This window comes from Capsicum annuum, chromosome 6, assembly GCF_002878395.1.
Source record: "Capsicum annuum cultivar UCD-10X-F1 chromosome 6, UCD10Xv1.1, whole genome shotgun sequence".
NCBI lineage: Eukaryota > Viridiplantae > Streptophyta > Magnoliopsida > Solanales > Solanaceae > Capsicum > Capsicum annuum.
Genome location: NC_061116.1, coordinates 18828810 through 18853484, shown reverse-complemented (window position 1 = coordinate 18853484; position 24675 = coordinate 18828810). Strand labels below are relative to the sequence as shown.

General features: G+C 31.2%; 1 long non-coding RNA gene across 2 annotated transcripts; it reads left to right on the top strand.

The window, feature by feature from the left end:
* The first annotated feature begins 16312 nt into the window (after positions 1 to 16312).
* LOC107873508 lies at positions 16313 to 23485 on the top strand. 2 transcript variants are annotated; one of them, XR_001675375.2, is made up of 3 exons: positions 16318 to 17892; positions 20560 to 20620; positions 22021 to 23485. It is a non-coding gene; the product is annotated as an uncharacterized LOC107873508 (long non-coding RNA). The 2 variants fall into 2 exon arrangements; XR_007056963.1 differs by lacking the exon at positions 22021 to 23485 and having other exon boundaries at positions 16313 to 17892; positions 20560 to 20792.
* The last annotated feature ends 1190 nt before the right edge of the window (positions 23486 to 24675 follow it).

Below are 24675 nucleotides of genomic sequence, written 5' to 3'. Positions count from 1 at the left end.
TAGTAAATAATAAGTTTATTAAAATAAAAGGTATATGTCATGGTAAACTTGGAGTTTGCTAGAATAAAAGTTCATAAATTGACATGAACAATTGCGACATCCTAAAGATGCACATACTGAGTATTGAACATATTTGAAGAATTAAAAAAATTCTTCATTACTTTTAATGTTGCTTGCTCTCAGAATAAGTTGTTTAGACCAACTAATTTTGGAATTGGATCCCTTAAAATCTGAAAAGTGTAAAAGGTGAATAAGGGCCCGTTCACCTATCATGTGATATGTTTTGAAAAGATGCAGTAATAAGATGATCACATGTACGTTTATTGTCAACCTGCAGTTTGACATACATAAAGTTGTTTCTGAGTAAAATTGAGTTAAGAGCATTATTTTCAGATTGTGTAATCAAGACAATTCATCTTGATGATGATGGTTTGTCACTGAATGCCTTCGATAAATAGTTGAATCATTGCTAATGAGAATAAAGCTTCATGTATTGATTTGAAATATGAAATATTTTATACAAAAGTACTTGTATGCATCAAACCAATAAATTATGATTAATTTCCCCTCAAATTTGATTTTGAGCCAGGAACCACAGGTTGTCCATCTAATAATTTTGATGTGCAGTATACGATTAATAAATATACCATAACGCATAAAGATAAATTCCTCAAAAAGGATGGAGGTGTATGTTAGTTTTCCTAACATAAGGGGGAGATTATAAGCATCTATGAAATATGTTAGGAATTATCATCAAATCCTCATTCAAAAGATAATTCAAGTCAAATGCGGAAAGTATCTCATATTAAGTTGTAAGTGCTTTTATTTTGTGTCCCTAAAGGACAAAGTCTATGCATACGTGAAGCGTGGTAGACCAATCGATTCAGGTACCTGAAAATAATGATATGTTGAGATCTCAAAATATTATGTCGCATTGTGAACCGATATAAAATGATATATCATTAACGATATCTTTGATACAACATTGATGTAATAGTGTAAAAGATTACGAGGATTTGACTTCTACATTTATTTAAGCATACTGACGTAAAAATATTTATCAAGTGACGTAAAAGGATGCATCTTGGTAAGCATAAAATTTATTTGATTTGCAGTCCAGACACTTGAAGATGTCACACATGAAATGCTGAATATTGTCACTTGACAAAATTTATATGAAAAAATTTTTAAGGATTCAAAATGTTTAAAGCATATAAAAGTTTCTGAAAAACTTATTTATAATCCTTATGTTGTATAAGCTTACAGCTTGAAAATTATTAAAACTCTTGGAGAGTTTTCAAAAGCAAATAGATTATTTGCTAAAATGAGAAATATACCGAATTGAATTGGTTATGAAGTATCATATCTTAGTGCAAGTAGTGCACTAGTGTATCTTGCAGATACAACAAGGCCTGATTTAGCTTTTTCAGTCAATTTTTTAGCAAGGTATATTTCTCCTCCTACTAGAGACATCGAAATAGGAAAAAAGATATGAGCTTATTTTATTCTAAAGATTGCAGTCCCTATCTTATTGGTCATACTGATGTTGGGTACTTATCTGATTAGCATAAAGCTCGGTCTTAAACAGGTTATGTATTCATATGTGGGGATATTATCATATCTTGGAGATATACAAAGTAGTCTATCATAGCTACTTCATCAAACCATGTTGAGATGATAGCTATTCGTGATGCAAACTGAGAATGTGTGTGGTTGAGATCCATGATACATCTCATTTGAGAAAAATATGGTTTGAAATGTGACAAAGTACCCATGATTTTATATGAAGATAATGTAGCATGAATAGTACAACTTAAGGGATGATGCATAAAAGGAGATAGAATGAAGAACATTTCGCCAAAGTTTTTCTATACACATGAGTTACAAAAGAATGGTGATATTAACGTGCAACAGATTTATTCAAGTGGCAATGTGGCTGATTTATTCACCAAAGTCTCTCCCAACTGCAACTTTCAAGAAGATAGTGCACAAGATCGGGATGCAAAGGTTCATTGATGTTCTCATCAGGGGGAGCAAATATGCGTTAGTACTTTTTTTTTCCTTTCAAGGTTTTGTCCGGCTAGATTTTTCTTGTAAAGATTTTAATGAGGCAGCTGAATGTGTATTGTTAGAGATGTGTACTCTTTTTCCTTCACTGGATTTTTTTCCCACTGAATTTTTATTTTTTCTAGTAAGGTTTTAACGAGACACATTATCTGTCAATTAGATATTCAAGGGGAAGTGTTATAAATGTATTTACATTATAATGAATGTCTATCAAGAATATAGATAAGATCTATCAAGATCTAGTTGATATCTACTAGGATATGAAATATTTATCTTTTAGAGAGAAACTAGTAGTAATTTTCCCTATAAATAAAGGCGTCTTATTCATTGTAAATCATTCTCAATAATCTTATGATCTCTCATTTTTCAAGAGAAATAAAGAAGCCTCCCCTCTTTTCTCTCTATTTATTGTTGTTGATCTTAATTTATATTTCATAACATAAATGAAATTTTTCCTCAAATATATGAGCATTTTCTCCCTGTATAGTTCCCTTGATTATTCGGCCCAATAACATGCAAGTGGGCTTTCCGTAGATGGGCTGAAAGCCTTGGGCTTCATGTCGCACTAAGTGCGGGTTTGACCATATCCCATTGTTAGCTTTTCTTTCAAGTTTTCAAGTTTTTTTTTAATGTATAAATAGCATAAATACCAACCCTTTTGGAAGTAATTATACTCTTTCCCATTTTTTTAATTACTTTACTCTCTCTCTCTATTAATATACATAATATAGCCGACATATACATAGCATTCTCTCCCTATTAATATACATAATATAGCCGACATATACATAGCATTCTGTATATATGTTGGGATTTTTGTAATATGTTTAGAGAGTTGGGATTTTTTGTAATATTAGAAACATAAGTTGTTTATTTGTGTAAGTTTTCGTTTTTTAATTGCCTCTATTTTGGATAGTCTCTGATTTTTATATTTAAATATGATGATTTTAAATTTTGTTTTTATTGCTCATTTAATTAAAATTTGTAGATCAAAGTACCACTATTTATGACCTAATTTCACTCAACATAAATGTAAATTCTATAGGAATTTAAGTTATCTGGCATAAATTACATAGTATCTAATTCAATTGTATATAAATTTAGAAAATTTTGTCTTAATCAATATAAGTTCTTTAGGAATTAAGATATAATAGTAGTTTGTGGGTTTTGAAACTAAAGTTTTCCCTCCATCAACATAAGTTCTGTAGTAACTAAGTGAAGCCTTTTTGGACATAATTTGTCAGTTGTAAACTGAACTTAAAGCATCATAACTTGTTATTCTTTTAATGCGTAACTTGTGTTGATTATTATTATAGTACAAAAATGAAAATTTTGTTTTTTATTTAGCAGTCAGTGGCATTTTGACCACTTATTTTTTACTTAAAATAGTGAAGAACAAAAATATAAAGGGAAAAAGACATGGATTGACCACTCAAAATAATAAGTATAAATAACATAAATATCAATCTTTTAAAAGTAATTATACTCTCTCTCACTTTTTTTAATTATTTTACTCTCTCTCCCTGTTAATATGCATAACATGGCCGACATATACATAGCATTCTGTGTATATGTGGGATTTTTATAATATATTTAGGGAGTTAAAATTTTTTGTAATATTAAAAATATAAGTGTAAACACCTAATTTTTGACCCAAACCTAATGTTTTTATACCATTTTAATGTTTTAATTTTTTTATTTTTAGGCATTTTAAATTTATCTTATTTTTTGAGGTTTGTTAAAAATTTTGAAAACTACAAAAATAGAGTCACATTTTAAATAAGTTTTTATTTTATTGTTTATTTATTTGTTTATTTATTTTTAGAAAAAAAAAGAATTTTTTCTAAATTATATTTGTTTTCTTCTTTCAACTTTTAATAAAGAATGTTGTGATATTAATATTTCTTAATCATATTCCTAAGACTAGCTAATTAACTTATTTTGTATTTTTTTTTAGTTTTAAATAGATTTTATTATTTTTATTTTATTTAAAATATTAATTAAAAGAAAAAAAAGAATCCTAAACTATCATTCCCATACCCTAAAACCACATCCCTATTTTCCCTCAACACACTCTCATCATTCCCTCAACTTCCCACGTCCACACTCATCTATAGAACACTACACACACTATACGTACCACACTATACATACCCATATACATATATACACACAGAAGGGATGGAAGATTGGAAAAGAAAGAAGCATGCACACTTGAAAAACAAAAGAGTGAAAAAGAAGGGAAAACAGTAGGAAGAAAGAGGAAGAAAAAAATAGAACATAAGAAGAAGAGTTTGAGTTTGAAGTTCCGGTCGAGTTTTTGGTGACGTCTATTGTGCTTCTCTTTTAGTTAATTCATTATTCAGGTTTTTATCCCATTCTACACTATTTATTTTATAAGTTTCGTCGTGAGTAAAAGCATGAATAAAGTTATTTTCAATGGTTTCTTACGTTATCTAGCGTGTATATTTCGTTACTTTCATGTATTTGGTGCTCTACACTTTAAAAATATAATTCGTTTGTTGGTTTGAAATAATATTCATTAAAATAATTTTGAGTTTTGCGTAAGATAATGTTTAGAGTTGTTAACGTTAGAAGATATAGTGATACATTTAATTAGTGCCCGATTAGTGTAATTGTGTTTAAATGAGAACAAGAATATAAGATTCATGCATGCATGCATGTAAAAAATAGAAAAAGAGGGATAACCAATAAAAAAAAAATATACACACACACCTGCGCACATTATTCTTTATATACTAACTGATGTACTTAACTAGAAATGAAACTAACTAAATTTTATTACTTTCCTATCAACATTCTGTTTCCATAATCCTCCAAACCAAATGTTGTTATAAATTATTGTCGTTCAAAGCAAGATCGAAAATGTTATGTAACTTCAGAAATATGTAGCTTTTCTAGCTAGAATCTTCATATGGTGTTTCAAGATGAAGTTGATTATAATTGCGTGATTCCTTATTTCAATCACGTCATGTGAACCACTATCTCCAAATATACTGTAAAGTGGTTAAATTAGATTCAAACTGAGATAAAATATAAGACGTAGTTCACAATGGCATTCTAGTAAGTTGGAATAAATTGGAGTTTGATACATGATTAATGACTTGATTAATCGTTTCCTTAAAGGAAAAAGTGGCACTAACGAAGAAGGTTTGCTAACTATTCCATGTTCTATTAATTTGAGGCAAAGGTTACAACTTTTAGTGCACAATTACTGTGATCTATATGCTGAAGGAGAGTAGTTTACATTTTTTGATGCCGAAAAAAAAACCTTCAATTTGAATCCTTCTAGTCTACATGTTTACTCGTAACAATCAATCTTGTAAGAGAGTGAATTCATAAAAAATGAGTTAAGTTCTTAACTTCAAAGAACATTAAAGTTTATTATACAGGTGAAAATTAACGATGAAGTTGGAAAGCCCTGCTACCAACCATCGTTATAATAAAATTAATATATCATTTTAAAGCCGATCTAATCGAGATAGATAAATTTTTTTACACGTTGAAATCTTGCTTAAACATGAGAAAAATGGAAACGATTCATAAATGCCACAAAGGCGCGAGAAATATACCAAAACTCGTGGTAAGGTCGAAAAGTACTACTATCGGTAAGCCATACATCAATACATATTTTAAATATATTCAAAAATAAATAAAAGCGGGATAGAAGTCACTTTTAGGCCAACAAATATTATGTATCCAAAAGATTAATTTAAGTCAGACATAAGTCATTAAAGCGACCGTGCTAGAACCACGGGACTCGAGGGGTGCCTAACACCTTCCCCTCGGTCAACAGAATTCCTTATCCGAATTTCTAGTTCGCAGACCAAAAAATAAAAATAAAGAGTCATTTCCTTTTGAATAGGGATTCAATAAGGTGACTTGGAACACCCAAACTCAATTCCAAGTGGCGACACTGTAAATAAAATAATCCCTTTTCAAAACATCACTTTAATTGGAAAAACTCATTTTCTCTAAAACCAACTCCCTAGCGGGGTCGGATGCGGTGAAAAATAGGGGTGTGACAATAAGTTGTGTATTTGTGTAATTTTTATAGGCAAATAATATTAGCGCATGTATGGACTTATGGACATTCCATCACCAGTCGGATAAAGTAATGTCATTCACTCCATTGGGATAAATTGGCCTTTTTCAGTCATTTTTCATTCGGTCCTTTTTCTTTTTCTTTAAATATTTCAGTTTTTTAATGTTTTAAAAAGATTTTGCTGCAAACTTTTTAACTAAAAAAAGTCTTTTTTTTTTTTGTTATTTAAAAACAATTGTATAAAAACGATACATTTATTGTATAGAATATATACCTTTATACGATATATGTATAGAAATTATATAGTTATATCAAATATGCATATGTATAAAATATAAATAAAAAAATATATAGAATGTGTATAGAAACAGTATAATTGTTGTATGAAATACGCATGTATAGAATTTGTATAAAAACTATATAATTATTGTATAAAATACGTATATATAGAATGTGTATTAATACTGTATAATTGTTGTATAAAATACATATTCAAATAATAATTACAGCTAAAGGTTGAATAGAATGTGTATTAAAATTGTATAATTGTTGTATAGAATGTGTAAAAAATTGGTAAAGTATTGTATAGAATGTGTATCAAAACTATATAATTGTATAAAAATTATATAATTGTATAGAAACTGCATCATTATTGTATAGAAAATGTATATGTATAAAATGTATATAGAAATTGCATAATTATTATATACAATTTGTATCTGTATCCTATTTTAAAGATACATATATTTGTTATCTACACTTATACATTATTTTTTTAATTATATTTTAAAAAATATTTTTTTGATATGTGATTGTTTAAAAAAAAAAAAAAAAAAAAAGAGTAACGGAAGGCTTTTTAAAATAAAAAATAAAAGGCAGTTGCGAAAAAAGAAAAAGAAAAAGAAAAAACATTGAAGAAAAGGAGCAGTGATTTTTTTACGAAAATAGTTGCAATAAAAATAAAATAAAAAAACAACAAAACAAAAGTAGTAGCATGAAGGTAAGAAATTAATGTCCGTGCCGATGAATTCGGTGGCCAAAAAGTGGGGAATCAAATTTCATGGCCAATTTAGTGGCAATATTTTGCACTTAAGTGCTATTCTTATCTTTTTCCCAAATAAAAACCTTCAAATTTGAAGACGAAATTAACGACCATTGGGACATTTGTGCGAATGGCCCTTTAATTTTTGGTTGTTCTCTTTTCTTTTCTTTTTTTCTTTTACTCTTCTCCTTTTACTTTTTATAGTTTTCCTTCTCCAAATTTGACTTTTCATGCCTGCCTTAGTTTTTCAGGGATAAAGATTCACTATCCTAAGTTCACGTTCTATATTCAATGAAGAAAATGACTCCACGATGCATAAGTTTGTGTCTGCGGTGACCGCAATCATCGTCCAAACTTAATTTCAATTGAAGTTAAAGAAAAAAGTAACAATTAAAAATATGAGGGTGTTTGGGAGTGCTTATAAGTTGTCAAAACAACTTATAAGCACTTTTTTGTTTATATTGGTGTTTGGCAAAATTTTAAGTTACTTAAAATAAGTTAATTTTGACCTTTTTTAAGCCAAAAGCAATAAGCAGCCTAATAGGTGCTTATTTTTTCAGAATTTTAAGCTGACTAATAAAATTACCCTCCTGTCCCTTGCAATTAAAAGTTATTCCAGTTTTACCCTTGTGTAATTAGAATAAAATATTTTTTTAGAATTTTAAGTTGATGTGTAATTTTTAGAAAAAAATGGTAGTTCGTAAATCATCAATGAAAGTTCGTAAATCATCACTGGAAATCATTACTGCCGCCATTTTGATGTTTGAGTGCTACTGTGGAGTGTGGACTGTAGTCCATATTCATACCCGACCCGAATGAATATAATAGAAGGGACCATGAAGATCAACATTATAAGAAAATGGAACTTCGTAAATTACACCTTAATGATACGAAGAAATCTTTTCAAAGAGTCTCATTTCAATCTCTTAAAAGAAAAAGTTTTAGCGCACAAATTAATAGTCATTCATGAAAATATTTTTTTAATATATATATATATATATATATATATATTAATTTTAATTTGAATCATTTTAGCAATAAAAATTAATAATAATCAACTCTATATATTATTAACAGCTATAAGGGTATTTCAGTCATTTTTTTAAAAAAAAAGTGCTTAAAAGCATTATTTACCAAATACATCAATAACTTTTGTTAAGTTTTAGCACTTTATCCAAACACTTAATTGTTTATTTTTAAAATAAGTTCAGCACTTTCAAAAACACTTTTTTTTCAGCCGTTTTTTTTTCAGCTTATCCAAACGGGCTCATAGTTATTTTCTAGAGTTTAAGGTTAGTGCACTGACGTGTCAGCGTACAAAATATTTTACACTATAAGATAAACTTGATCTATTGCAGGTTATCTAATTTTTTATATAAAAATTAAAAAGGAAAAAAAAAATTAAATAACCTACAATCACAAATTAAATTTACCTGATAATATAAAATATTTTATAAAATGTACAAAACTTAAATTCTATTTTCTATATATGGTGAAAAGAAAAGGCAAAATTGATATTGAGGTATTTAAAGGGATAGCTAAATGGTTGACTAACAAATCTCAAATTGCTAACATGCTAAGGGAGAGTCCATCTGTTTCAACCTTCATGACTACGTTTCTCCTATTTCTTTGTTGTAGTTGATGATTGTAAGGATGTAGTATAATAATTATCAGTTTGACTGAATTTAGTTTTTTTTTTGGTCATATTCATCGACAGGCATCTAAAGTTACAACGATCTTTCACTTTGGCACCTAAAATAGATAGTGTTCATTTTAAACACTTAAAATAGTCATCGAATGTCACTTTGATATTTTTGTCCATGTTTTAAAACATCTCTGATGCGTGTAAACACTTGCTTCCACGTGAATTTAAATCACTAATTAAAAAAGCCATTTTTTTCTACGTCATGTCATACTAACTAAAATCAAAAGGGAGGAAAGGAAAAAAAAAAAATAGGGGGTCATTGTATCTGTTTCTGATTTTTGAACCCGATGAAAATTTTAGGTAAGTTTCAAAGCACATCACGATTTTGCTTCAATTTTACATAGATCCATAGTGATTACTAACTACTAATAGTGTATTTATATCTTGCTTATAATCAAGTTTTGATTTTTTTTATTTACGTCGGGTTCAAAATCGAATGCAAAATTAACTAAAATAAAAAATTAGAGTTCTACTGAACTTTTCTTTTATTTTTCTAAATATTTTTTGACGCGTGGTGTGCTTGTTCAAATTAATATAAGTGTTTGGTTAGTTTTTGTATTTAGAATTTTTTGGGGGGATTTCAGTTTGGGTCTTTTGGAAATTTTCAAAAAATACAGTGATATAATTTAGATTTTTTAATTTTTGGGGTATTTTAGTTATAAAGTTTAAATTTCTATGGGGATTTGACTGTTTTGGGGTTATTTTGATAATTTTAAAGTTAAGATCTTTTTGAGTATTTTCTTGTTGTTCAGAATATTTTGAAATTTTGAAAAGAATAAAATGGATGATTTTATTTTGACTTGTTTTCATCATGGGGATCTATTGTAGCTGACCATAACCCTACTTATAAAAATGAATTAGATGTCATTGTTGTTACTATTGATAAACATCGCTTCAGTCTTGTTGAGTTTCTTTTCTACACCAGTGATCTTGGATACATAAAGGTGAAGGGGTTTTATCGTCAACACATAAATGGTGGTGAGTTAATTCAAATTACTTATGATAGACAGTTGTTAGACTTTGTGAAAGACTTAAAAGATGATAATGAAGTTGATGTGTTTGTTGAACATGACATTGATGATGATCTTGAGATTTTGTCAACCTCTATTTGTTTTTTAGAAGTGTTAGAGTGTAATAACTTTTCTAAAGATGGTATAGGTAGTGATGGTAACGAGGATAGAGTGCTTAATTAAGATCTTGATGAAAATGAAATAGATCTGCCTAGTGAGGAATCAGGAGGAGGTGAAATTCTTGGTTAGGATCATTCAAACATTGATGAAGAGCTGAGAGCCTTTAGGGCTGAAAGTAGAAGCAAAAAAAATCCTAGAACAAAATCAAAATCACCTGAAGAAATATCAATTGGTAAAGATGATATTGACGAAAAATTTTAAGCCATTGGCAGAAACAAAAAAAAAAAGAGTATAATAGAAGGTGATGAAGAGTAGATTGACAGTTCAGACTGTGGCAGTGTTAATAGCATTAATTTGTTAGATGGGGATGTTGTGGGTGTTGATTTATCAATAAGGAGAAGCAGTAGTAAAATTAGGAACGATGATGAATGTGGTATTACTATTTTTGAACTTGATATGATTTTTAATGGTCCTAAGAAATTTAGAAAAATTTTGGGTTCAAATTGTTTTAAAATCTAATGAAGTTCATAAAATGAGGGCTAAATGTAAATTCAAGAAAAATTATAGTTGATTGTGTTATGGTAAACTTGATAGAGATTTAGTTAATTTCTTGATAAAAAATTATAATTCAGTACATAAGTATACTACATCAAATAAGAACAAGATGTGTACAACTAAATGTATTGCCAACAAATTCAGGGAGAAAATAATTAAAAAACTATCTTTAAGGATTTGAAAAATACAAAAATTGTGCAGGAAAAAATTAAAATTGTATGTTAGTAAGACTATCCGTTATAAGGCAAAGTTATAAGTTCTAAGAGAGTCTTTGGGAGATTGAAACTTAGAGTTTGTAAAATTATATAATTATATAGCAATGATAAAACAGACTAATCTTGACAGTTCTTTTTGGCTGAGAATGAACAGTGAAACTGTCCCAGATAAAAATCTGTTTGTGCAATTCTATATTTGTTTGGATGCATAAAGAAGGGTGGATGCAAGGATGTAGAAGTAAAGCTTGATGGATGTTTTTTAAAAGGTGCTTGTAAGGGTGATCTTCTAGTAGCAATTGGGAAGAATGAAAACAATTAGATGTTTTATATATCCTGGACAATTATGGACAAGAAAACTAAGCATAGTTAAAATTTGTTATTAAATATTTGAAAGAAGACCTGCAGTTGGGTACTGGAGCAGGTCTCACTGTGATGGATGATATGCAGAAGGTAATATTTAACTGTTTTCTTAATTATAAATTATTTAAAATGCTTTATTCATTTGCTAGTTACTTTAACTATTTTGTTATTTTGTAGAATTTTTTGAGTTGTTATCAAATGCTGAAGTTAGAAGGTGTGCTAGACACATTTGGTCCAGTCGAAGTCAATTATGGAGGGGAGAAGAAAAGAGAAAATAGTTTTGGAGATATTTCAAGGCAAGTTTTGAAGTGAAATTCAAAGAAAAACTTGATTACACGAGCCAACCTGGTGTACCAGGTAAGAATATTAATGACGATTTGTTGCATTATCCTAGGGGGTCATGAGTTAGGACATTCTTTAGGGAAAATTGTAAGTGTGATGCTGTTGAAAATAACATACGTGAGACATATGTGAATCTTTAATTCATGGATCTTAGCCAACAAATATAAATCTATTATTACCATATTGGAAAAAATTAGGAGAAAAATCATGACTAGAACAGTGGACATAATTAAGTTTGTCAATACTTAAATATGTCATATTGTACCTATGGCTAGATTTATATTGGAGGAGAATAAGGACAGGGCTAAAGCTTGCAAGGTACTTTGGAATGCTGATGTTGAATTTGATATTGGAGACGGGGAGTATAGGCATACAATGAATTTGACTAGTAGGACTTGCAGCTATAGAACTTGACAGTTGAGAGGCATTCCTTATAAACATGTTATTTGTGCATTATATCATATTGAAGAGGAGCCTCAACCTTATGTGGAGCATTGGTATAAGAAGACTTTCATGAAAGCTTATAGTCACTTCATCCAACCAATCTTCAATATGTAGATGTGGCCTGAAATAAATAATACAAAGATTGAACCTTCTGAACATAAAAAAAATACATGCTAGGCCTGCAAAAATAAAAAAAGAGACAAAGATGAATCAAGAAAAAAATATGAAAAACTGTCCAAATAAGCAATAAAAGTAACATGTTTCAAGTGTCATCAACAAGACCATAACAAAAGATATTACAAGGTGAAACAATAACTTTACATTTAATTTTAAAAGTTGATTTTTCATGTTGATTTTTTGTTATGTTTGAGTTTTTAGGTTCCTGATTCAAATTCACAAGAAATTAAATTTACTGGTCAAAGTTCTCAAGGAAGTAGTCATCCCGAAAGCTCAAGCCAACCTGCACTAACATCCACAAAAAAATTAACACAATCTAGTATAAGCCAATATGTATCAACATGTTCAAGTCAAGTGGTATCTTCTACAAATGTTTGTGTTGATACAAGCAGAATTAGAGGCTTCAAGAAAGTTGTAGGATCAACTTTTTGTGGTGAAACAATAATTTCATCGCACAAGAAATCAAGAGTCAACTGCCTCCTAGAAGATGAGAAAATGTTGGACAGAAAAGAAAAAGAGTTGCAAGTACAGAAAATGTTGAAAGATGAAATAAAAAGGCTTAAAAATGCTGAATTTGAAATCTACACAAGTGTAAAAAGAATTCTAATACTAAATGTAAGTCAATTTCAACTTTGTTTCTTTTAAAAATATAAATGGCTAAGTATATACTAATTGTTTTTCCCTTTTTTTCTAAAAGAAACAGCCAGAGACATCAAGTCAAAGTATCCTACAAACTGGTTCAACTTACAAGGATGCAAGTTCTACAGGAATTGATCTTGGTTATAAGCCTAGAGGCTTGAGATGAAAAATAGAGATGTTGTCACCACGAATTTGTTGTAGCAGATGGAAAATAAAAAGAAGAAGAAGTAGTAGTCAAGAAGAAGTATCCCATGTTGATTATGTGTTATGCATTTTATTCTGTAACTTGAAATGTCCAATAAATAATTAGTTTATGTTGTTTCTTTAAATCTGCTAGTAATGAATAGCAGTAAATAGTTAGTTGCTTAGATTTTGAAGTCTGTTAATAAAGGTTATGCAAATTCTGAGCTCAATGTGGGGCTATTTTTTGGATGTTACTTTGAGCTCAATTTAGAGCATACTTATGAAGCTGCCTATGGTGTAAGTTTGAACTCAATTTGAAGCATATTTATGAAGTTGTATTGATATTAGTTTGAGTTCAATGTGAACCAAGTATAAGAAAATGATTAGTGCTAATTTGTTGTGTTGCTTGTCTACTTTGACAACATCTTTTACCGTAAATCATTGACAATGCTAAGAATATTTAAGGACAAGGCAAAAATAAATTTTCATTTTATTAAAAAAAGAAAATGTTACATATAAAAACTGCACCTAAATAGCGATCAAATACACATCAAAATAGTACAGCTAAACCGCCATGAAAACTAACAATTTTTGTACATCACACCAGTAGCAATTACACCATAAAAAGTTCAGCAATTAGGCTTGAATATTTATGTGCCCAACAACACCAAATCAATAGCAATGTAGTATCTTCTTACTAGATTTTGTTCCTCTTCTAAGGTTTTGACTTTTTCAACAAACCCCAAATTACTCAATTTACTTGTGAAAGGTGTCGTTCTTCATATCACTCAAAGTAATCACATCCATCCAATTTCTATAAAAACAAGACCGCAATTACAAATAATTACAAGTCAATAATTAATCAACTAATGAATAAAAAAAATATAACCTTTGAATTTTTACAAGTAAAAAATCTACGACCTGAATTTTGTTAAGTCCAAGAAGTTTTCAAGAATACTTCATGATCACACGTACAATGTCCAAAATCTTTATCATAAAAAATCATGAAAGATGAGCTCCACATTGTAAAGTTCAGTAGGAAAATATGAAAAAAGATGAAGAAGAAATCAAATACAAATAATTTGAAGAATTTGAATAGAGAAACAAAAGATGAAGAAGAAAAAAAATTGAAAATTTAGGGCTAAATTTTACAATTGAGAATAGGAAGAAGATGAATATATAAGGAAATGGAAAAAAATAACTGTTGGGGAGCCAAATCAGACGCCAAGTCAGCAAAAATGGTTCTTCAACGCGCCTTGACTGCATGAATTACACGCGAGCTAGCAACAGGACAAAAAGTGTCAAAGTGACACATTCGATGGCTATTTTAGGTGTTTGAAATGAACATCATCTACTTTACGTGTCAAAGTAAAATATCGTTGCAACTTTAGGTGTCTGTCGACGGGTTCTGCCTATTTTTTTCTATGCAGAATATAGATATACACAAACAATATTATAGGATATTATTTACAATATTAACTTTTAACAAATTTTAAATTATAAATTTCAAGCCTTGCAAACAGCTTCAGGCAAAAATACAATGTAAGGTTGCGGACAATAGACATTTCTAATTGGGTCCCTGGATCTTATGCATAGTAGAAGTTTTACTGCATCATGTTGTCCTTTTTTAACTTTAAAAATACAATAATTTAGTGAGACCTTTAGTTGCAATGGGCCTTTTTTTTAACTTTAAATAGGAAAAATTTACCACAACTTAACTTACTTAAACTAAAAATCCCTACACTTTAAATTAATTATTAAATTCTCTAATTTACATTCTCTCTCTTTAAATTTTAAATACATTCACTCTCACCCTGAAAATTTGAATTCATTAATGGTCCCCCTACAAGTTTGATTGAAAATCTTCTCTCCACTAATTTAATACCCGCTAATATTTAACCTCCTCCTTTTTCAAAAAAATTTCATTGAACAAATGACTCTTCACCCAAAATTCAGCCTCCATCTTCACCCAAAATTCAGCCTCCATCTTCACCCTTTGCTTTCTCTTCCCTTTGCTTTAATTTCTGTTCAGTTGAATTTCTATCAAAAGACATCGTAATCAATCATAGAGAAATTGAGCGGTGAAACGAGAAGTTCATCACAGTCAACTAATGTGTCGAAAAATAGCTTTCCGAATGACACAAATGGTCAGCCCTAAACAAGGTACGATAATGATGTATATGACTTGCAATTTTATGTATCAAAAGACGCAAAAAAATTAAATACTCCGACTAAAGAAAGTAAAGGCGTTGGAGATACGTCAAATTTTTTCTTTAAAAAAATATAAAGTTATTTATCAGAAGACGCAAAACTCTTGCTTCAAAACAAAAAGAATGTTGAAGTTACAATAAGAGAACCTCTTACAAAAGTAATATTTGTTTGTATCAAAATAAATTATTCTAAGATATATTAATAATATTAATATAATTTATAAGTCAGATACATCTACAAATTATGTATCTCTCTTGATTATATATTAGATACATCTAAGAATTATGTATTTCTCTTAATTTACGTCAGATCTATGTGTAAGATACATTCAAGAATTAATTCTATACATTATTTTTTTCTTATAGAGTAATGTATCTCACCCAATAACTGTAAAATATAATGTATCTCAAATATTATAATCTTCAGATATATTTATTAACAAACTGACACATTAATTAATGAGTAATCAAGTAGTAATCTAAACTTTTATATTATAATGTATCTCAATACAGTTTATGAAGTATGTCTTTGAAGAGACTCATTACGTATCATTTAAAAAAAATGAAATGCAAAGAAAAGAGAAGAGAGAGAAACTTATTTTTGCTTGGAAAATGAGGATTTTTTTTTTTTTGAATTTCAAAATTTAAATTGATTACGTTATTCTTTGATTTTGAGAGTACAATACAATAAATGTCGCCTGATTTTCTCCACAAATAATTTTTTTGGTTATTTTTTCTTTCTTAACGTGCATATTAATTTCTTGTTAGAATATATTTGTTTGAATGTATTGATTGTTAAATTATATATTAAAAAAATTAAAATCGAAGATTTTATGTAATTTTATTTTAAAAAATGGATAAGGAGTAATTAGGGTTAAACTTGTTGGGATTTATGAAAATTTTATGTACAACAATTATGATCTTAAAATCTTAAGCTTAAACACATTATATATAAATTCTAGATCCGTTCTGAAATAATACCCACTTTATTTTTAAAAAAAAGACCTAATTTCTTTTTAATTCATTTAAAAAGAAATAATTTTTTTTATAATATTTAATTTTAAATTTTCACATGGCATAATTATAAAATTAAATTATATTTTGATATATTTGATACAACTTTAATTTAAGGTCATAAAATTCAAAAATTTCTTTTATTTTCTTTAAATCTCGGTAATGAAAGTATTTCATTGTTTTGAATAAGAGGGATTAGTCTATTTGATGATTCATCCTAAACTTTCTTGGCATACATTAGTGTTCCTGCCATGGGCAGGAGGGGAATGACTGGGATTTCGACGACGTAACTGGCATAAATTCAAGCAGAAAAGATGGTTGGATGTGCCGGAATAAGGAGAAAGACAAAGGGAGGATGAAACACTTTGCAATCAATTGTTCATTATGATGGGCAGAGTTCATCAATTACTGAAGTTGGGGATCTAGGGCTACTAGTGAGTCTGACTCTGAGCCCGATGAATTCACATATTCAGCTGAAGACGGCATCACCAGTGCACAAGTATGAAGTAATTAGAGTTAATCCTGCACAAGAGAGAATACAACAATGGCATAGTGTGATAAAATCACAGTCGAGCCCTCAGTCTTGAGCAGATAAGTTGAGCAATTAGGGTTGAGTACGGGTAAGCAAACTGAACCAAGAGCCTCAATTTGGGATAAATTTGACATTTACAAAAGATTTTGAATGTTGGGTTCAAAATGGAGTTTGTGAATCCATGGTTAGAACAAAATTACTAATAGATAGGGGAAATTGAGTTAAATGACATATCATCTGAACTGAATATTGGGGGCACACAGTAATTTGTTGTGTTGGGGGATTATCCACCCTTCACAGTATTGAATGGGTATATCCAAAGGATTTGGGAGAAAATATAGGATAAACAAAATAACAATGCTCAAAATGGTATCGTGTTGGTTCAATTTAATATCAAAGTGGGGCAAATAGATGTTTTGGATGGGGTGTACATCATTTTAATAAAATGTCCCTGATCATTAAATTTTGGCATAGTGATATGAATTTTTCTAAGAAGGAGCTAAGATCTGTCCTTATATGGATCAAACTCCCAAGATTAGATTTTAAGTACTGGAGTATGTGGCGTTTGAGTAAGATAGACAACCTTGTGGCGAAGCTATTGATGGTAGATAAGCACATTGAACAGAACTAGGGGCTAAACTTTGTGAGACTGCTTGTTGAAGTCAAAGTGGGTGCTAAATTACCAGAGAAAGTGTACTTCAGGAATGAGAAAGGTAGTATGATTGACGTTATGCATGATTGAAAACCTTCAATTTATGCATGTGTCCATAGACCATAAATATGGGCATACAGAATATAATTGTCGAAAGAATAAACCTGAACAAAATGTGAGAAAAGCAAAGTCCTGGTAAGGATAGAACTTATAGCTCGAGGAAGATGAAGGGAGAAGTAGTATACAAAGGGTGCCTCAGGACCCAACTGGAGCTCAAATTCAGGGAAAAGGGCAAGAAAATCTATGCAACCAAAGAGAGTCTAGAATAGGGCTCAATATAAAGCTACTCAACAGGCTGAACTTGGTGTCCTCAATTGAAATATTTTTCAAATACTGCAATAAGGTAAAAAAAAAGCGTTGATGTTTCCTAATTAGAGCAGCATCAAGCTCATGGCGGAGGTAATAATGAGGGTGATCGGGGGACTACTCCTATTAGAGATGGTCAGAATTCTTGCCCGAAATGTGAAGGGCCTAAAATGGCTTGAATAAGCAGAAAGAGGTAAGCCTCCTCTACAATGATTTAAATGTTGGTTCGATAGGTTTGTTGGAAACAAAAATAAAGCTGAATAGAAGTAATGTTATAACTGGTAGTATGTTTCATGGATGGAGGGCTTATGTTAATCATAAGTCTCACTATAATGGAAGAATTTGCATAGTATTGAGAGATGATATTTATGATGTTTTGATAGGAAAAAAAATGCTCAAAGCAGTAAATTTGTAAGTAAAGTATATCGCATTAAAATTGACCTTTACTATTAACAATGTATATGCTTATAATTTAAAAGAAGAAAGAGAGAGTTATGGGAATTTCTATTATAGACTAGTAGAGGAATGCAGATGCCATGGTAGTACTAGGGTGTAACACCCCAACTTAGGATAAGGAGTCCCACATCGGCAAATCAAAGGAGGGATGCTGGGTATATAAGTAAGCAAGTCTTACTCCCTAGTGATGCATTTTAAAGTCGTGCGGGCCTGAGCCTAGAGTGGACAATATCACTAGTGGGCTGGGATAAGGGGGTCTCTCGGGCCTTCATGGTTTGGGATGTCCGTCGCGGCTAGAACCTCGGCCCGAGTCATGACAAGAATGGTATGTGGGCCAGAGTTCAAACTGAGTTTAGGCAAATCCCGATAAGACGGGGAAAACCTCAGTCCTGAGTATAGGCAAATCTCATTCGGTGGGCAAACCTCAGCGAGGACGCTGAGCCCATAAGGGAAGGTGTATGTAACACCCCAACTTAGGATAAGCCTTACTCCCTAGTGACGCGTTTTAACGCCGTGTAGGTCTGGGCCTAGAGCGGATAATATCACTAGTGGGCTAGGCTAAGGGGAGTCTGAGCCCATAAGGGAAGGTGTATGTAACACCCCAACTTAGGATAAGGAGTCCCACATCAGCAAAACACAGGAGGGATGTTGTATATGTAAGTAAGCAAGACTTATTTCCTAGTGACGCGTTTTAAAGCCGTGCAGGCCTGGGCCTAGAGCAGATAATATCACTAGTGGGCTGGGCTAAGGGGAGTCTCTCGGGCTTTCATGGTTCGAGATTCCCGTCGTATCCAGAGCCTCAGCTCGGGTCGTGGCGTAGGGGATTTCAATTTTGTTTTATAGAGTGATAATAGAATAGGGGGCAACAAAGTGACTCTAGCAGAAGTTGTAGATTTTCGACACTGCTTGAATTCATGGGAGTTATTTGAATTACCTTACTCTAGATGTACTTACACTTGAAGTGATAGGCAACTACAAGATAAGGTGTTTTCAAAGATTGACTACATTTAGAAATGGAGAATAGTTTGACAATATGCTTGATTTTCAAGTGAAATATTTACCAGAAGTGGTGAGTGCTCATTGCCCTGGTGTGGTTATATTATCAGATGTGGGGGCTCGTAGGAGGAGAGCTTTCAAATAATGCAGTATGTGTAGCTCTCATAGTCAGTTCTAGTAGATTGTACAGGAGATGTAAGGAAAATATGTTAAGGGATGCAAGATATATGAGGTGCTCTATAGGTTGAAAATGTTAAAGGCTAGGGTGAAGAAACTACATAATATAGAATTTATTAATATAATGTAGGAAGAAAAAGTGGCTAAAGCTGAAATACTTAGAGTACAATAATTACTACATCTAAATCCTTTAAATGTTAATCTACAGCCAAAAGAATGTTGTAAGGATTTGATTCTATGAACTTTTTCTTTTTATGTGTTTTGAAAATTTGACCCCTCTCCATGGTTGTTATGTGTGTTTTCTGGAGTATGGGGATTGTTGACATGATTTCTTATGCGACCTGGAGTGATTTGTGCGAGTTTGTAATTTTTAGAGGTCAAAAAGGTCTTATAGCATACTTCGATCAATATTTATTGTTCTGTGTGCCAGATGACAAAACGAACTACACTAGCTGATCCGAAACGTTTATTTTGGATTGGAAGCATGGTTGATTTGATTTTATTGCCTTTGGATCTCATTTTATCCATTGGTTAGAAAATTTATGAAATTGAGTCTCGGGAGTCAATTTTGTGGAAACAATCTCTTTTCAAAATTCAATATCACCATTGAGTTTGAAACGTCGAATTTACTCTAGTAACATATTTCGTTTGCCTTCATAGAATTTTGAACGAATTCTGAGGACTCGATCAACAACTTTATAATTTAGCAAGTTGTTGATGCAGTTGTATCTGGTGTGGCCACTTTAGCGATTAAAGGACCACTAAAGCAATAACCGTTTTAGTAGACCAGGCATCGGTTTAGTGGACCCTGCCAGCCTCAGCCTAAGCAACTACTGCTAAAGCGGCGATCGCTAAAGCGATTAAGCATCTGCTTTAGCAGTAGGGGACCTACCTAGGTTGCAAACCCTCCATAGGTCCTACGTGAAAGTGTTGAGGCTCAGTAGGTGTATACAGAGGTTATGCGATAACCTGAGTCATATCACATCATAATCATCATTGCATTTTACATATCACGCATCTTCTGTAGTGTGAGTATGTATGTTTTTTATCACATATATGATCTGTTTTCTTTTAGATGTCTGTTTAATTGCTTATGTACTATATCTAAAACTATTAGTGAAGATGGTGCGAGCGACCGTTTGGAACATTTTCTGATTGTAGTAGCATGCTCATAGTATGTATTTATGTATAGTCGGCCTATGATACTTATTACTGTGCCCTTTTGGTGCAGATCCAGGTATGAGTGCATCACGCGGCAACTAAGATCGTACGGTGATCTTTGACACTTTGAGGTATTGATCGCTCTATGCCTTCAAAGTTGACTTTAGACTTTCTCCTATCTAGTTTATGTCTTATTTTGTATTAAGAGATAGATTTATAGTTTTTGGATTTTGAGTTGTATTTAGATTGTTCTTATACTGTGACACCATATTTTGGAATGGTTTATGATATCTTTATTATTCATACTTTTGTTATTATTGTACATGTATGATCTCGCTTTAGAAGTCTCGCCTTGGGACTTGTGTTATGTCTTCTTCTTACTTTTTGGTTTGGGTGATTGACTTACTTGTCAAGGCTTAGCCGTGATAAGTGTCATCATGATCTTTAATTTTTGGGTCGTGACAAATGTGCAGCAAGAGAGAAATTTAGAGCATCTAATTGATTGGAGAATCTATATTTATCGAGAAGAGTAAAGTTACTTGGATCAAGAAAATAGATGATAATAAAAAATACTTTTTCTCTATTCTTAAGAAGAGAAAGCTAAGCCTAGTCGTTAGTTATATCCTAGATGCAAACATGCAGTGTCTCTGTGAACCTTATGGCATTGCTAGAGTATTTGTGGAGTTCTATCAACAATTACTGGGGACTAGTAATGGGTTAAGATACAAAGCTCAACCTAAAATTATGCAATGTGGCTACCCATTGACAGTTGGGCAGTAGTTGAGTTTGATTATGAATTTCTCAAGGACTGATGTAAATAGGGCCATGTTCAGCATTAATATTAATAAAAGTCCAGGTCCAAATAGTTTTGAGAGTGTTTTTCCCAAAGATACTTGGCATATAACAGGTGATAATTTGAGCTCAGCTATTGTGGAATTTTTAAGGAATGGGAAATTGTTGGGACAACTTAATGCTACTTTGATTATCAGTTTCTACTCAAGCAATCCAGTTTAGGCCCATCTCTTGCTGCAATATAAATTATAATTGTATCTCAAAAATATTATGGAAGAGACTGAAGGATGTTCAACCCTCAATGTGACACTGAGGCAGCTTTTGTGCAAAGGAGATCCCTAGTACATAATGTCTTGATTTGCCATGATTTGTTGAGAGATTACAATAGGAAGTCCATATCACCTAGGTGTCTAATGAAGATTGATCTTAGGAAGGCATAAGATATGGTTAGATGGGAGTTTGTAAAGGAGATGCTGCAGTAGTTTGGCTTCCCACTGAAATTTATTATATGGGTGATGATATGTGTGACAACTACAAAGTTCTCTATTAAAGTCAATTAGAATAGTCATGGGTACTTTGAAGGAAAAAGAAGGCTAAGACAAAGAATTCTATCTCACCCTCTTCTTTATGTTGGTGATGGAGTATTTCTTAAGGATAATGAGTAAAATGAGTATATTCCCAAATCTTAAGTACCATCCAATGTGCAAGAAGCTGAAATTAACTCATCTTATTTTTGCAGATGATCATATCATTTTCTGTAAGGGAAATGTATGTTCAGTCCAAAGGGTGATGAAAGCTTTGGATTATTTCTCAGTCGTTACCAGATTGGAGGCAAATATAACTAAGTCAAACTTGTTCCTGGCAGGGATAAATGTTAATTTACGAGGGAGAATAATTGAGCTTACTGATTTTCTAGTTGGTACTTTCCCTATAAGATGCCTAGGCTTACCATTGTCACTAAAGAAATGAAATGACATGAATTTTCATCAATTATGTTTGAAGTTCACAGAAAAAATTAGAGTTATTGCAACTAGGCACCTTTCTTATGCTGGAAGATTATAGGTATTGAATTGTCTTATTTTTTATGCATAAATTTTGGTGGACAATTTTTATACTACCTAAGAGTGATTGCTGAACTGGATAGAAAATGTAGAACTGTTCTGTGGGGTGGTGATGAGTCAAAGAAGAAACTAGCTTTGATGGCTTGAGAAAAGGTATGCAAACCAAAGAAGCAACGAGGGTTGAACATTAAAGGTTGTAAATTCTAGAACCAAGCATCTGTGGGCAAACTTATTCAATTTTTGATGGAGAAACCGGATATACTATGGGTGAAATAGGTTAATGAGATGTATATGGAGGGTGAGGATTTTTGGCAGATTGTCCTAAGTAGAGAGAGCAGTTGGTATTGGAAGACACTGCATAAACTCAAACTGAACATGCTAGAATGGTACTCTGGAGGTAGTTATTAATTAACTTCAAAGAGGGTATACTCAATAAAAACAGGTTATTTGAAGTTGATAGGGAATGCACTGAAGTTTCCCATGGTTGAACTACTTTGGAGCAGAACTTATATTATGATTGGCAGTGCAAGGTAGGATGCTAACAAAAGATAGAATGTAGGACATGGAATTGGCAGGTGATGATCCACTATGTAGTCTATGTTTAACGGACAATGTAGAGACTCTTGGTCACTTATTTTTTGAGTCTCCTTGGTCGATTGATTTATGAGATCCTTAATGATCTGGTGTTGATTAGGAGGAAGCACCGGGGGAAATACAAGTAGGAAGTGATGATTGTAGTGTATGAAGTTGTGGTCTATCAAGTATGGGTTGTCAGGTTCATCTTACTTAGTCGGACTGATCAAGGTGGGGTGCTCTTTACATGTATTGAATTGATTTGCTGGTATGGTAATATTTCACAGTTTATTATCCAAAAAAACTTAATATGTAAAAATAATTTCTCTGATGCTCAATAAGCTATTTAAAAAAAAAAGTAGTTCGATACACTAAAACTCTCACTATGCATAGAGTTTAAAAATGATTAAATCACAAAAATCTTAGATACGCAATATTTTGAAAATCAAAACTTATAAATTCAAAATTTTAAATCCATCTCTCAGTCCCGATCACCATCATCATCATAAATACAATAAACAAGTCTCATGGCAAACTCTTTCAATTAATGGAGACCAATCCCATTTTTGAAAGTTACCCTAATATACTAACGTAAGCAGCTAGCTTGGAGACCAATTCTCCTTTCCTAAGTCAAATAAGTACAACGCGCACGCATACGACTCTGGCCGCGAATTGGATGCTGTCTGGCATGCTACAAATACAAGGCCATGTTGTTGTCACATTTTGTGTTATGAAAATTTTTACGAAACTTCAAAATTAAATAGAAGTAGATTAACTCAATATATTTAAATTCTAATTTGAATATTTGAAAATTATATATATGATAATATTATAAGTTGTAATTCTTTTTATATTAATGATGAAAAAAATATATCTTAAAATATTGATTAAAAATCATGCAGTTTAGCTCTCGAGAAGTATAATGTGAAAAGTAAAAATGAACGAAAAGTATATTTTATTTAGTCCAAAACATAAGCAAGTTCCAATTTAAATAAAAAACAAGAAGTGGTGAAGGCAATATTTCGAATATTTCACTTGTAAATTTCGTATTTTGTCCATAGAAAGATTCGTATTAAGCGTTTATTTTTTTTTTTGGAAATATCAAGTAGAACCATTAGATGCCAGTGATAAAAAAAATCGATTAAGATACAAATATAAGTAAAATTTTGGGAATTTTTATCATTTTTAACTGATGGGCTAAAAGATTTCACATGTTCATAAGATTTTTCTATTTGAGTTCTAATCTAATTCCTATGAAAAAAATTACAAGAATAAATTCACCATCAATGTTACATAGCAAAATAATGACGGATCCAATTTTCTGAAACAAACATCACCATATCTTGAATGTGCTCTAAAACGAGGATCCACTTCGGGTGTGTTTGGCAGGAGTGGAAACTGTTTTCTTAAAAAATGTAAACTAAAAATATAAATGAATTTGTTTTTGTTCGATATATAAGCAGTAAAAATTATCCTAAAAACAATCTAGGCATATACTATTGGCGGTGGGGTAGAGGCCGGCGGATGGGTAAGACAAAATTAACTTGGAATATCATTTGAACTTATTTTCTATACTTTTATTAGTCATTTTCCTCATTTTTAAGTAACTTATTTCTCTAGGAAAAATATTTCTCAAAAATTTCAATCAATAAAATACTAAAAGATCAAAAAAATATTTTCTTCCGTACCGAACACACGATTTGTCTTCGTTTTCCAAATTGGGTTGATGCTGGTCTAGTAAGGTTAAAAATGATTAGGCA